Consider the following 16,566-nt stretch of genomic DNA (forward strand, 5'->3'; position numbering starts at 1 on the left):
AGCAGACTCTTGCTCCAGAGAAGCTAAGAGAGGACAAATGCTCCAAGAGCAACTGAGAGTGACATTTTTTGAGGAACTGCAGCCTAAAGAGGAACATCCTGGGAGAAAACCATTTTGAAACCAGAACTTTGGAGCAGACGCCAGCCACATGCCTTCCCAGCTAACAGAGGTTTTCCGGACACCATTGGCCATCCTCCAGTGAAGGTACCCGATTGCTGATGTGTTACCTTGGACACTTTATGGCCTTAGGACTGTAACTTTGTAACCAAATAAACTCCCTTTTATAAAAGCCAATCTACCTCTGGTGTTTTGCTTTCCGGCAGCATTAGCAAACTAGAACAATGGGTACTTCACATCTTTCTGTAATTTAATGATGATTGATAAATCTAAAAATCAGATTTTAAAAATAACTCTTCTTCTGCATGTTAGTTTCTGTGTCTTAAGATCTGTTGCCTCCCACCACCAAATTTCCAGAAATTTTAACTAAACTAGAATAACATTCTCATTTGTTGTCTTTATTTACTTTACTCTACAACCTATTGGCCGCCAGGCTAGGAGGCAGTAGCACAATGTTTCTAGTTTCTCTACAAACCAAACAGTTAGCTCTTAGAAAATTCATGATTGGCTGTATACAACTGGGCTTTTTCTGTTCTCTGACAACAGCTCATTGCTAATTTTCCAGCAGCTGCAAAGGAGCAGTTTGGAGAAGAATGAGATCATTTATTGAACACCCTATGTGCCAGTAATTTCACACATTTATCTTATTTAATCCTTAAAGCAATCTTATTACAAATGAAGAAACCGGGGGCCAGAGTGGTGAAGCAATTTTCCCATGATCATGTGGAGATAGAAAGTGACAGATTTTAATTGTGTCTGACAGTCTAATATCTGCCCTCTCTTTCCTTAAAGCCAGTCCTTTGCCATAAATTGGAAACTCCTAGAGAGACTTTTGCTTCAGTACCATTTTAAGTCCAAGACATGGCATAGAGTGAGTAAATATGTAACTGCTGAATGAATGACTGAGCTGCTGCCAAATTTTATATTATATATATATCCCACAAGGAAGGTAATTTACTCTTTTGTAATTAAGAATATGAATTTGGCCTCAATGGGTTTGGAAATTCCATAGCCTTGAAACTAACCTTTAAGCTTGTGACCTGAGGTGTTATCTGATGCAAACTTCAAGGGAAAATGTACAAACAGGTTAGATGTTTGTCACCTAGAATAATCCTGATTCTTTTGGTAGTTAATCCATGAAAAACACTCCCAACACACACACTTCTTGTGCCAGTTTGGATGTATTATGTCCCCCGAGATGCCACGTTCTTTGATGCAGTCTTGTGGTGGCAAGTGTATTATTGTTGATTAGATTGGAATTCTTTGACTGAGTGTTTCCATAGAGCTGTAACTCAATCAACTGTGAGTGAAACATCTGATTGGATAATTTCCATGGAGGTGTTACCCTGCCCACTCAGGGTAGGTGTTAATTGGATCACTGGATGTGTATAAAGTAGTTCACAGACAGAAGGACCTCAGAGCAGTTAAGAGTAACATTTTGAAGAGGAGCTGCAGCTAAGAGAGGATGAAACGCCCCAAGAGCAACATTTTGGAGAACGCCATTTTGAAATGCAACCTGGGAGCAAGGAGACACCAGCCAGGTGCCTTCCGAGTAACAGAGGTTTTCCAGATGCCAATGGCCATCCTTCAGTGAAGGTACCCCATTGTTGATCCCTTACCTTGGACACTTTATGGCCTTAAGACTATAACTCTGTAACCAAATAAACCCCCTTTATAAAAGCCAATCCATTCTGGTGTTTTGCAAAACAGCAGCAGCATTAGCAAACCGGAACACTTCTTAAGGCGTGATGAAACCTTACTTAACAGCAAGAGGATTATTATTTAGAAACTAGAAAGTGATACTTCCAAAGACAGTGAAGACAAAAGTCACAGATAAAAGCTAAATCACAGTAATTTTTTTTTCAGTCTCCATGGAGACTGTCAAAAATTGCCAGTGACGACTATATTTCAAGACATCACGGCAGGGTACTGGGAAAAGTTTTCAATTAGCAATAATCATGCATCAGATAAACCTCATTGGCTATGACACTGCCACTGCGCAAAACTAAAATCACAGTATTTTGAGAACAAATATTAGATACCAGTATTATTAGTTATGCACCTTTAATCTTAATCTTTCCATATTTCATTACAGAAGTCTCCAGGGGAAAAGTAAATACTTGTTTCAAATAAGAAAAATATCAAAAGAGAGAAAAATAATGAATTTTTTTTTTTTTTTTTTTTTTTTTTTTTGTCAAAACATCGAGTCAGGACTTATGCGTCTAAGAAGACAGAATAGACATAAATTTCCTTATTCTTCCCAAAATATGTAGAACTAAAACCTTGGACATTATATATAAAAGAAACATAAGGCTCTGAAAGGTAGAAGAAAGTAGACTGGCAAGGGACCTCAGGACCCAGGGTGACAAGTTCCCTGTGTTTTCTTTCTTGCCCTACATATTCCAAATTTGGAGTTAAAAAGCCAGCAACCTAGAAATGCCATCAGGTGCAAACAAGAAAATCTGCCTACCCTCCCCACCAGAAGCTTGCTCTCTCTAGCCAAAAGGATGAGAAAAGGGGAAGCCTAGCAAGACAAAAGTTTTAGACAATAACTGCTCTACTTTCGCCAAATGTCACAGAGAAAACTGTTGTCCCACCCCAAAGGCCAAGTGGAAAGCCTAGACTTCCATGTTGCAAGGCTGGAAGGAGGCCCCCGACCCTTCACGTGTAAGTGAAGGTCACGTGGGGAGCAGTAAGGGGACACTTCTGCCGCTCCCAGCCAGGGAGGTGTCAGTGGAGGTCTGCACCTGTCCTGTAGTAATGAGGACCTCCCCTTCCCACCTTGGGTACTGAGGGAAAAGAACTGTCAACCCATAATTCTATAAACAGAGAAAATACCCTTCAGGATTGAAGGGGAAATCAGGACATTCTCAGAAGAAGGAAAAGTGAGAGAATTTGTCACCAGCAGACTGATCCTAAAAGAATAGCTAAAGATGTGGTTCTAAATGTACACAGAAGAAATATTTAAGCAATTGTAAACAGAGAAGGACAAACGGACACAACAGAGATAAAGCTTCCACACTTCGCTTGAACTGGTAAAATGATGACACCAGTAGACTGTGATAACTGTGATTGATAAGATATATATCTAGAGCAAATACTAAAAAAGCTACACAAAGAGACACTAAAAAACACTCCAGATAAATCAGATGACATTCACAATGAAATTATAAAAATTTTTCAAGTAACTCACAGGAAGGTGGGATAAAGAAGACAGAAAAATGAAAAAAAAAACAGAGAGAATAAACAGAATACAATATATAAAATGGTCTAAATGCACAAATTAAAAGACAAATTGGCAGAGTGGATTAAAAACATGACCCAACTACTTACAAGTCTACAAGAAATTTACTTGACATATAACACTAGAGGCAGGTTGGAATTATAAGGATGGAAAAGGTATATCAAGAAAATATTAATGACATAGTAGGTTTCAGAGAAAAGAAAATTACCAAAGATAGAAATGTACATTATATAATGATAAAAAGTCAATTTACCAAGAAGTTATAATATGTATGCACCAAATAACAATGCTACAAAATACAGTGAAGCAAAATCTGATTTAGCTGAAAGGAGAAATAGACAAATCCACAATTATAATTGGAGATTTCAACATCCCTCTCTAACAACTGATAGAACAACTAGACATTACCAAATGTTTAAAGAAGAATGGATGCCAATTCTACACAATCTCTTTCAGAAAACAGAAGAGGAGGGGATATTTTCCAAGTCATTTTATGAAGCCAATATTATCCAGATACCAATACCAGAGTAAGACAATACACCAAAAGAAAACTGCAGACCAATATCTTTCACGGATATAGATACAAAAATCCTTCACAAAATACTAGCCAATAGAATTCATCAATCTATAAAAAAGAGTTACATAGCATGACCAAGTGGAGTCTATCCCAGGTATTTAAGGCTGGTTCAATATTTGGAAATCAATCAGTGTAATCCAACATGTTAACAGGTTTAAGATGACAAATCATATGATCATATCAGTCAATGCAGAAAAAGCATTTGATACAATTCAAAACTCAGAAAAAGAATAGAAGTAGAACTTTTTCAGTTTGAAAAAAGAGCATCTACAAAAAAGCTATGGTTAATATTATTCTTAATGGTGAAAGTCAGAATGCTTTCACCTAAGATCCAGAATAAGTCAGTGATGTTCTCTCATCACTCTTTTTCAACATACAGCAGGAATTTCTGGATAGTGCTATAAAGCAAGAGAGGAAATAAAAGGCATATAGATTGGAAAGAAAGAAATATAACTGTCCCATTTGCTGATGACATGATGATATGCAGAAAATTCTAAGGAATCTACCAAAAAAAGGGGGGGGAGGGGAAATAACTCCTACAACTAATTAGCAAGTGTAGCAAGGTCTCAGGACGTAATTTCAACACACAAAAATCAATTGTGTTTCTGTATTCTAGCAATGATTACATAGACCCTGGAATAAAAAATATAATATCATTTATAATTCCTCAAAAATATGAAATACTTAGGTGTAAATACAATCATACCTGACACTACTTATGCTGTAAACTAAAAGAAACTGATGACTAAAATCAAAGAAGATTTAAACAAATGTAGAGACGTACTGTGTTCATAGATGGGAGACACAGCATAGAAAAGACGTCAATTCTCTCCATATTGATAGATACTACATTAAACATGTATATCAAAATCCCAGTAAGATTTTTTATAGATCTATATCTATATAGATTATTCTAAATTGGATATTCTAAACTTCTACAGAAAAGGAACTAAACTATCTACAGTTTTGAAAAAGAAGAATTAAGTGGGAAAAATCAATCTACCCAATTTGAAGACTTACATAACTACAGTAATCCAGATTGTATTTGCAGGGGGTTAGACATATAGATCAATAGAACAGAAATAGACACACACAAATATGCCTAAATGATTTGTGACAGAGGTGCAAAATCAGTTTAATGGAAGAACAAATCCTGCTGGAGCAATCAGATATCCACAGGCAAAAAAATGAGCGTTGACCAAAGTCTCCCATTTTATATAAAAAATTAACTCAAAAAAGGATCGTTGTTTAAATTCAGCAACCACTGCCAACAATCTGGTGTCAAATCTTGCTTATCGTCGAATTTTTTCCTGCCGTTTTCCTCTTTCTCCCACATTTACCTGCCAAATCCTTCATTAAAGTTCAAAGCATTAATACAAAATAGATTTACAAAACCAGATGTGAGTTCTAAATAGCAGTTTGATACACTTACACTCGGCATTTTTTAAACTGATCTTGCATTTCTTTGAGCTCATGTCATACAGGAAATTCCAAAATTTTCCCAAATCCCCACATCTTCTTTGTCCATGTATACAATTTCATCCTCTTTGGTTTTCATGGATGAAATGGAAGGTGTACTGTACTCTAAACTAGGCCACATGTGAAATAAGAATATAACCTAATCACCAACACACAAAGAGAAGCTTACACAGTGTCCTTTCAAGTTAGAACAGACCATGTTGACTTTTACTCTTTTCTCATTTTGAGCACTGGGCAGCTCCTTAGAAATGAGCTGCCACAAGCCAACTGCCTTCTCTGGGCTTGTTGGTTGGTTTTGTTTTAACTGAAAAGACCAACTATCTTTGTTAGGATAAGGGTCAGGACATGGCAAAACTCTAACAAAGCACATCCTCTTTGCACAAAAGTCCATTTCTCCTCATCCTCTAAAATTTTGAGTCCTCTGTCTTTGAACAAACCCAGAATTCTAGCATCCCATGTCTAGAGCACAGCAGCAGAACATCTGTCCCAGCTACAGAGCGAGAGAGGGCTGTCCGCTCCCTCCCTCACCCCACAAAAAGACTGCTTCTCTGCCTGGCCATAAACCCACAGGCACATAAGTGATACATACACCAGGATGAAAAAAATCATGGTAAAATATTTTCAATCACGCCAAGCCTTTGAAAGAAATAAGATTTCTTTCTTTCCTCCATGCTCATGTATATCGCCAATGAAGCTTCTGATCACACAGCATTTAAACGTTCTCCTCACCAAGGGACAGAATTACTGACCCCAGCTGCTCCCATCTTTTCCAAGAAGAGAGCACAGCTGGGACCTGAACCCAGGTTTGTCTCTTAGGAGTTTACTAACTAAGCTACCTTTGTATCTCCAGAATGAACTATATCCTGAATTCCAAACTCCTCAGGGCTACTTTGTGATATTGAGTCACTCCAGTTTTATATCACACTCAGCAGTGTGGGAGGCCCACAGCTTTCTAGGAACAAAGCAGCTCGTAAGCATTAACAGAATGTCACAGGCTATTAATCCTTAAGCTGATCCTACTTGATATCAGCCTTCCAAAGAGCCTGCCCCCACCAAGCACTGCCTCACTTAGCAGTCCAGGGCTGGGCGCAGAGCTTTCCCAGGGGAGCCTGCCCCATCCAACTCACCCGGGGGACTGGAGCCATCACTGCAGGGAAGCAGGAAGCTGAGCACACGCCAGGGAAACTAAAACCCAAATGAGATTAACTTGGCAAGTGAAGGAGGTCAAATTACACTGAATCTTGGGTATTAAGCATGGTACAATGCATGCCTTTCCTTAAGCAAGATAAACTACTAAATGACCCATATTGTATACTTAAGGGCTTTTAAAAAATTACAGCTGGCTGATAAGGGGATTTTGGTACTCTACAGTAAGAATAGTGATGATGTTATAGACTTCTGATCGTGTGATTTTGGTTTCTATAAAAATAAAAGAAAATCCCCAGACACTACTTAAAGCAAAAACTATAGTAAAATAGAAATTCAGTTCTTTTCATACAACCCTATACTTATCTCTTCTTAGAACGCTCATTTATCCATTTTGCTACTTCCCATGTGAACTAGCATTAACATAATTTTTAAGATTGCCCTCTCTATTCTAGAATTTTCATTCTGCTAAATGACAAAAGAAAAATTCTTTCTAAAAGAAGAAAGAATGGCATGAGACAAGTTATGTAAATGAGAAATACCTTGTGTATTTTAACTCTGGACAATTTTTTTTGATAATTACAAAATTTGCACTAATACTTTTATCCCTTTTGTTCATATATACTTAAAAATAGAGTCTTAGAAATGGAAAAAATGGCTCCTTTCCTAATGAGTGTGATTGTTAATGAATCTCGTGAAGCAGAAGAGTAGCAGAGAAGTATCAGGTTCAAGTTCAGAGCCCAGGGTTCAAATTTGGTGTTCGGGTCATAATACAACCGAAATCCTGCCTGACATGTGTCATGTCTTTATAGTCTCTTACTCCTTTGACCACCCATGGAAAGAACACAGTGACATATTAAAAGTGTTAAAAGAGTAACATGCAAGATCTAAGACTGTGATGGTGGCAATAAGAGTTGTTAGGACACTGGACATCAAGGGATGCCATAACTTTCCTCAAAACAACAACTTTTATGTTGTTCTGTGTGGAGATATTTTCAAACAATCTATTTATTTATTTCTACATTTCCAACAGAGGCTATTAAAAGCACTGACAAGTGGCTGACATGTGGGGAAGTTTGCACACAAGTTTTCAGTTTGAGCCAATGTGAAGCTCCTAGAACGCTGATGTAACACACTGCTCTTGGCCCATCTTACAGAGGAGTCCACTTACCAAAGGTTTGGTGGCTATCTCAGTAACTGAATCCCCTGATGGGGGAATATCCTGAGTTCCACTCACCTAGAGAAATCAAGGTGCAAAAGTCCGGAAAATCTCCGAGTGAAGTTCCCGAGCAGAAGCCCCAATTATGCGGTCAGGGATCAAGCAACCATGTGGAACATCAATCTATTATTTGAAATAAAATCCAGGTAAAATAGCCAACTTGAAAATATTTCTTAAAAGTTTTTCATTCCATAATTATGCATGTATACAGCACTTAATTTTGCAAAATTCTTTCACAAGCATCATCTCACTTGGCCCTCGAAATTATAATTCTTTAATTGCTTCCTCTAGAGGTTCACCCTACGGCTTTTCTCTCCTTTGTACTTTTTCCCTACGAACTCTCATCTCATACTGAGTTGCAGAAACAAACCTCAACTTCAGTGTTTAGCAACCTTCTTTTATTATTATTATTATTATCATCATCATCATTATTATTATTATTATTATCATCATCCCTACCCCCAACTCCCACTCTGTCCCAGGCAAGGAGCCTTTTAGACTTTTTTCCAGCTAGTCTCCACTGCTCCTCATGAAATAAAATGCTAAGGAATAAGATTTTGTCAGATAGTGGCAACTATTATGTGCCTGGCAATGTGCTAAGAGGTTGGGATACACAAAGAAGTAAGGCGGGCACTGCCTTCCTACTTCGCAAATTACAAAACCCTTTTTGCATAACCCCATGAAATAAAGAGCACAAGTAATCCCATTCTTCAGGTGAAGAAAAGGCTCAGGGATCACACAGAGCTGGGCCCAAACCTGCTCTTCTGATTCCAAATCACATGCTTTTCCTACAGAACCGTTCTGGCCGATTTTTCCTTTTCCTTCTCTTATGGATGTCAGGTTTCCTTTATGTATTATTATTGTAAATTCAATCCCATATAATTGAAGTAACAGAGCAACAAATTTAGATCTTATTTTTACAAGAACTTCCTATTTTATTCATTTTTTCAACATTTATTGACACACAAGAAAAATAACTAACACTTACATGAACCTAATATGCATTGGTTCTGTGCTGAGCATGCTATATGCATCAACTCATTTACTCCACCCAAGGGGCTCTATGTTTTTTTCCTGTTTTATAAATGCATGAACTGAGGCTTTTGGTGAGGCTGGAATTCAAACTCAGGTTTGTCTGACTTTGAAGCTGAAGCTCTTGAGCACCTACTTGTATACCTACTGGGTGCCAGGCTCGACAGGTGAAGAAGACACAGTGCCATGACCAAGGAGCCTCCAGTCCAGTTGGGTGACAGACACATAAATTGGTAATTATATCATGGGGACTGTGAATGCAATGATATTCACAAGGAGAGCCGGAGAGCAAAAGGGAAAAATTTATGACTGCTGAACTCTTGGATGGTATGTAGCATTTCGGAGTTATTTATGTTTTTCTCATTGTGAAAATTAGAGGAAAGTTAGCATTTTAAGTTCTTAGATTCCTTCATGGCACTGCTTTTCAGACTTCATGAATCATCTGAGGTCTTGTTAAAATGCAGATTCTGATTCAGTAGCACTGGGGTGGGGTCTGAGATTCTGCCTTTCTAACAAACTCCTAGGGGATGCTGATGTGCTGGTCCAGGGGCCATACTTTGAGTTGCAAGGATAGGATCTCTCTGCATCAGGGCTCTTCCCAAAATCAGCTACGGTGCTCACCTAACAGCACTTAGACAGGGTCATTCACTCAGTTGGTCCCAAGTGAAATGAAGTAATTTATAGTACAGACCTTGCTACAAAGGGTGGACCCACAAAATGAAAGAGGCAGTGATTCCTCTCTCTGGTCACAATTAGCTGATGTGTGGCTTTTCTACATTTGCTAGCACAACTCAATCACAGGTGTAAAAAAGATAACTCCCTTTTTATCAGGTTAAGAGAAGAAGTTTGTCATGCTTGGTTAAATCCCCGTGCTTTAAATCTATTTTCTCTCCCTGTCCTTGCATGCTCTGGTGCCTTAGGCGGTGCTATATTTGTGTCCAGAAATCGTGCAGCAACTCAAACCCACCAGAGGCGGCCCTTCTTGTCCATGCCTGTATTTTGAGGCAGTACAATCCAACTCCCTGCTGGGCGTGGTCGGTAGTTCAGCTTTTTCCATGTCTTCCCTTATCTTCAACAGGACAGGATATATGGCGTCTTTATTTCTAAGCCCAGGCAGATGTATGGAGGGATGACCCAACTGTAACAACCACATGCACAGGGAAAAGGGAGCTCAGGAAGCTTTCTAAGTGGATGCTTTTAAAAATGTATGTGCTGTGCCAGAAACCACACTGTTCTCATACTTTCGGAGTTAACATTATATTCTCCATACATTAAATGGAAGTTTTATTCTTATCACTACATTAGTCTATAAATATTAACTAAATAATTCAATGGGCTAATGGACTATCAAAACTATGTATTTTTCTTCATGTTTAAATAATTGAAGTGGTTAATTTAGCAGTTCTCCAAAGAAAAAACATGGCTCCCATCACATTTTCTATTATATTTTATTCCAAAAAGGATGGATTAACAACAATCTTTCAGAGTACTGGGGAATATATTTTGGGAAGGATAAGTAGAGGTAAGACGCACTCATTTATTTATTTATTTGGGGGAACCACAAAGGTGAAGAGAGTTGTCTTGGATGGCATGTTAAACAGAGGTGGGTCAAGAACTGGGTCCCTTGGCCATCAGTTTAAATTGACCAGTTATTCACTTAATAATAAAAACAGTCTGAACAATGTTGTGCCTAACTTGCCAAGGTTTTGTGAGATCATTATCTAGACTTTAATTTCTAATTTTGAACTACGTGGGGTAGAGACAATCCCTCTGTCTTAAATCAAGTTTACTTTTCTTTTGAATATTTTAGTAAAAGTTGCTTTCTCTTTGTTTGACTATCATTTCCATAATTCTTCTTATCTGCAATAATTTTAATTTGCTACTTTAATTTTTAATTTCTAGAGCCTGTATGCATGATCATTAGTGAAAAAAAATATGCATAATTTTTCAGATAGAGAAATCAATGTGCAAAAGTTTCTCAACAGAAGTCATACAGGATTATTATTAGGGCAGTGACAAAGTCCAAGATTATTAACTATTATTCAACATTTAAAAACAAACCCCAAAATGTCATTTGTGAAAAACAAACAAAAATCATATGGGACTTTCAAATTCCAAGAGTAACCCTTAGAAGACCATTAAACCTCACAAAAATACATTGTTAAAAAAAATCTCTTTTCATTGGGAATAGGTCCCAAACCCCATGGGAAAATATGACTCAGGGAGATAGGCTTGATGTTACAGTGTGCAGAACACAACAATTGTTCTACCCATCCCTCTTGGCTTGCCTGTGTCCGCTTGGTCAGCAAGGTACACTTGGAAAGTGTCAAATGACTCTTATAAACTTCACCCAAGGTCCCAGATCTGGACATACTTTCAGAGCTAACATTATATTCTCCATACATTAAATGGAAGTTTTATTCTTCTCACTACATTAGTCTATAAATATTAGCTAAATAATTCAATGGGCTAATGAACTATCAAAACTTTTGTTTTATGGAAAAACAAAAAAGGCCATACGTTCTTGAATATAATTACACTCCTTTCAGTCTTGTGGTCTGTGTGGCTAATTGTCAGAGCTGTCAGTAAGCAGTACCAGTAGCCTCTCGTTCCTTTCAAATAAGACGAACAATAGCCCTGGAGACAGACAATTCTTGTTACTGGGCATAACTTGATTGCAAAGCTCAAATCCTCCTCCTGCAACTTCAAAACAGCAGCCTGCGGGGCTGAGTCCTCCCTTCATCAGTTTGCCCATCTCTGAGTTCAAAAAACCTTCCTTCCACAATGAAAGGGCCAAGAGATATATAGGTACAGTGAAAACTCCTTAGAGGTCCCTTGTTGCTCAGTTTTAATGTGACTTTAGAAACATTAGTATAGAAGTACCTACACTTTTGATGGTCTGGAATTTTAAAACAAACATCTGAAAAGAAAGCCCCAGAGCCTCAGTGGTTCACTTTGAATGTAGGGCTAGATGAAATTTGTCAGAGTTGAGAGGCAGGATGGGGATTCTAAATATAATTAATGCAATTTTTTTTAAAAAAATGAAAAAGTGACTTATGGTATGGAGCAAGACAAAAAATATTGCACCATTTGTCAGAATCAGTTGTTTTCCAGCATTTCATCATTTATTCTTTCCTTTCTGTGTTCCTGACCCTCTCCTGTCAGATAATCATTATCCATACATCCCTCACTGCACACACATCAAAACCTGCTGGCTTTCTGAACTTCACATCAAGTACAAAGCATTATTTCTCCCAGAGGTATTTGTGTTTAACAGGTATCAATACTTTAAGCAAAAGGGGTAACACTCTGATGGTGTATTTGCAGAAATTATTCACAGAGAAGCATCCCCTACCTGGTGTATTTGCCATATAAAGACAACAACAAAGGGGAGCCCTCTAACAAACTGCAGACCTATGACTGATAGAGCCCTACTTGGGTACCCCATTTTCCAGCACTGAGGACTCTTATCTGCATTTCTTCATCTACAAAATAGTGGTGCTGGAAAATGATGAAATAATTACAAAAAATTGAACTATCATGTGCCAAGCACTCTGTTTGGATCAGGAGATGAAAAGATGAATAAGAGTCTATCAAATGTACAAAGAATTTGCATGCATAGGAATTTTAGGTAAACCAACATGGGACTTCTAACGTACCCTGAATGGGTAGGCTGGTGGGGGATTGATTGGTGATGGTAAGTAGGTTAGGAAAGACTTTCCAGAACAGTGTTTCTCAAACTTTTAATTGCAACAGACCACCTGGGGATCTTATGAAAGTTCAGATTCTGATTGAGGAGGTATGGGGTAGAGCCTGGCATTCTGCATTTATAAGGTACACTCTGGTGAAGCTGATGATGCTGGTCAGTGGACCACGCTTTGAGTAGTAAGGACCTAGAGGAAGTAATACCTGATAAAAGACAAAGGACAAGCCTGAGTTAACCAGGCAAAGGCATCCCAGGCAGAAGAAACAAGCAAAGTACAGGCAAAGATACTGAAGCTAGCCACATATATTGGATACTGGAAACATTAAAAATATAGAGCAAAGAATTTATGTAAAATATTGATGAATGTGGATACAGACAAAAAGAGCCTTAGTCCAAAAATGAAAATAGTTTCTGCCATAGCTGCATGGAAGTGGTAATATTAGGAGTGTTTCCCCTTTCCCCATCTTTTTCAGACTCTCTCTAATGACTTTATATTGTATTTCTTAAAACAAAAGACTAAGTGCGTTTCTCCTGGATGTGCTAGTGAGAGAATTCTGGTGGTGTCTTTTAAGAAAATAACCACTAAAGCGTCTTCCAACTTGGATTTTATAATTGGATAAGATTCAAAGCTACTTAATAACTAATCATAACAATTATGTTCTATTTTGGTTGTGAAGGCTACATAAGAATGTGTGGTTTTGAAGGAATGATTGATAGAATAATATTTTATAAAAAGAGTAATTAAAAATATCAAAGCATGTTTTTACAATCCATAAATGAACTTTTCCTGGGAAAATGTGAAAGGGATTGAGCAGATTTCTGGCAGAAAGAAATTAAAACCTGTGTCTTTTAACTTTGCAGAGCAATGAGTGGCACCCCAATAAGGAATTCATTGCTTGGTATCCTGGAGCACATCACTGTTCACCAACCGCAATGAAAAGTCTTAGTTTTCTGAGAAGCAGAAAGGCTGACTAGCACCTATGGCCCTGAGCTACATGGCTATAAGATATGTGCTTCTATTGTTCCATTCCCAGGGCATAGCTAGAACTGTCAAAACCAACATCACCTATCTTTCAAATTAAGTCCACTGCAGAAAACACATCATATAATATTTAGTTAACTTCCAGCCCTATCTGAAACAGACCACTAAACAAACAGTATACTATACAGCCATCCTGATGCCCCCTACATGCACATTAGCTAATTTGACCCTCGCAAGAACCTGGTGAGATAATGGCAGATTCCACTGACTCTGTTTTACAGATGAGAAAATTCATGGAAGGATGTTGATGAAGGATGTTAGGTAACTCCTCCAAAGTCTTCCAGCCACTTAGCAGCAGAATCGGTTTTAAAACTCAGGCCTTCTAATGTTCTCGCTCTAAATCTAGACTTCTTTCTATGATACAATACTATAACTTCTAAAAGAAAAAAATTTTTAAAAAATCAGGCAGGCAGGCATAAAGAAGGGAGGTTTCTGATGAAAAAGAATTAAACCTATAGATCCCTTTGATTACTTTTTAAAACTCTGAATTTCACAAGAATGGTTTACCATAGGTCCACACTGGATAGTCTTTGTTCACTTTAGAGGAACCTGGGTACACAGGTATATGAATGCTTGGTACTGGCATATAAATATCCTCATGTAAGTCACAATGCATGAAATAAACAAGCACAACAGAGATTTGCTGGTGATCTGAGGGCCAGGAAATGTGCTCCATCGAATTTATAGGTTATTAATTAAGGACAACCCAGAAAATTAAAATAGGCCAAGTTAGTCCATATGAGAGGCTTTTTCAAAATCATATTTGTCTTATTTTATTATTTAAGCTCATCATAAAACAATATTAAAATGGTCATATGAATAAAATAGAAATAAATAGTTGCCAATCTTAAAGGTATTTTGTCAAAGGAAACTTCCTTCTTAGGTATTAAAAGAGTTTGTTAAGGATTAGTTCAGCCTGGTATTAGACTAAAAGAAACTCTTCGAGTGGAAAGAGTTCTCTAGTTCAGGGCTTCCCAACCTTTAATGTACATATTAATCACCTGTGGCTCCTGTTAAAGTGAAGATTCTGATTGAGAAGGTCTGGGGTGGAGCCCAAAAGTCTAAGCTTTAAGACACACCCAGGTGAGGCTGATGATGCAGGGCCTCAGCTCATCAGGGGAATCAACCGGGATCACACCCGGGTTAGCAAAGCATTATTGATGTGGTTGATGGGTTTCTCATGTTACCTTGCTTGAATGAACAGTTTACCTTCGAAGCATCTACCCTACTGAAAGGTCTGTGAAAGAATAGAAGAAAATACCTTAAAATATCTTATAAAATAAAGAAAAAAAAATTGCTAATTGTCCCCCTCTTAATTAAGCAACTTGTACAGAAGACTTCAGTTAATGGCTTATTTCTTTAGTAGGGGAAGGCAGCTCTGATATTTTATTATCCCAGAAAGAGCATCTCAAATTAAATATTTTATAGACCAGGAAAAGCCAGCCATTTTGAGATTTATTATGTAATACAAGTAGAGCTGCCAGATTCAGCAAAAGCAAAAAAGGAAAAAAAGATTAAAAACTCCAACAACAACAAAAAATAGGGCATCTAGTCAAATTTGATTTTTAGATAAAAGATCAGTTTTCTAATATGTGTGTCTCATGCAGTATATGCAAGATATGGGATATACTCATACCAAAAAACCCTAATCATTGTTTATCTGAAATTCAAATAACTGGGGAATCTTATATCTTGTCTGGCAACATAAGACAGAAGCATATCCCTCAAATCTAAATTGAACTCCTGAGAGAGCAGATGCTGGGATGGAGAACCGATAGACCCACTGAGTATTGTTTAAACATTCCGACTGCAGAGGGGACCGCTTTCTGGTTTTGCAATACCACACTGAGCTCTTGGTTGTTACTGTTGTTGATTTGTGGAAACTCCTCTTAGATTTGTGCCCAGAAGACCACACTTTAAAAAAAACTCATGACAGAGGGCAAGCTGGAGGTGAAGCTACCAAGAAACTTAAATCCATATCTTTCTGCAAGGGAGGACCAGGTGGGGCAAAGCAGGGGGAGATTTTTCTTCTAGCTTTGTCTCTTTTCCACTTTATGGAGGGCTGGGAAAGCTCAGTGGGAAAACAGACGTGTTGGTTTCTTGGTTAGAATCATGAAAGAGTCCTTCTCTTAATACGTCAAATTTTTGGCAGACTGATTTAATTTAAGATGAGAATTGAAAGAAGGAAAGTGGAAGGAGGTTGCAGACACTCATCTCTTGTTTATCAGTTGTGGAAAGCAGCCTTTACTGTTTTTAAAAGGGTAATGTAGTCCTCTGATTTATATGTAACATCCAATAGTTTCAGATATTTTAGCAAAACTAAAAGGAATTGCCTCTATTTCCCAGCTGCCTTTTTTCTCATATTATCCCTTCTGCATAGCTCAAATACCAATAGTATTTGCAGTACTGTTTATAATTAATTTTAAGTTAGGACCAGGGTTTGCTTGTTAGGCTTTTGAATGCCCCCCACCCCCACCCCCTTAATCAATGACAATTGTCAATTCCCTACTTTAGTAAACATATAGTAAATTCAATTATTTCCTAATTTTAGGAGATTTCCTAATGTTAGGAATTTCCTAATTTTTGGAGAGAACTACTGGTAACATAGAACCTTAATATGTATGGTATAAGCTATCATTAAACAAAATATATTTAGTAAAAATCTAAAACCTAGGTTATAATAAGGAGGAAAGTTAATTTCACTCGGATTGGCTCCTTTCCAATTCAGCATAGGAGCTGTACAAGCTATCTTCAGTAGTCCATCCCTCTTGCCCTCCTCCTCCAATTACTCTGTCAGAAGGACTAGGGGGTTAAGTTTCTTTGGAAGCTAAGTTATCTACATGCCATTTCTACCAAAAGTCATAGGATGGGATTAAATATATTTATAATTATTTTGTATTTTTAAAGAAATAATTTAGCTGATATCAGGTATCTCAAAATTTATATCATTTTTAGTGCATACTTTTTTTTAAATTCAGTTTTATTGAAATATATTCATGTACCA

At 37.5% G+C, this 16,566-nt stretch overlaps 1 protein-coding gene and 1 non-coding gene across 3 annotated transcripts in view; both read right to left on the bottom strand.

Moving 5' to 3' along the window:
• The window catches only part of MAPRE2 (microtubule associated protein RP/EB family member 2), a 174,621-nt gene that overhangs the window by 150,869 nt on the left and 7,186 nt on the right, over positions 1 to 16,566 (bottom strand). The window contains exon 2 of one of the 2 annotated variants that reach the window (XM_037805530.1): positions 7,801 to 7,905. The exons of the other annotated variant lie outside the window; for it this stretch is intronic. The gene's annotated coding sequence lies outside the window, so the exon portion shown is untranslated. The remainder of the gene's footprint in view (positions 1 to 7,800; positions 7,906 to 16,566) is intronic. 2 annotated transcript variants of the gene reach the window in all.
• Positions 1,984 to 2,124, bottom strand: LOC119511909. Its single transcript, XR_005212257.1, has one exon. It is a non-coding gene; the product is annotated as a U4 spliceosomal RNA (small nuclear RNA).

Source organism: Choloepus didactylus, chromosome 16 (genome assembly GCF_015220235.1).
Source record: "Choloepus didactylus isolate mChoDid1 chromosome 16, mChoDid1.pri, whole genome shotgun sequence".
Classification (NCBI taxonomy): Eukaryota; Metazoa; Chordata; class Mammalia; order Pilosa; family Megalonychidae; genus Choloepus; species Choloepus didactylus.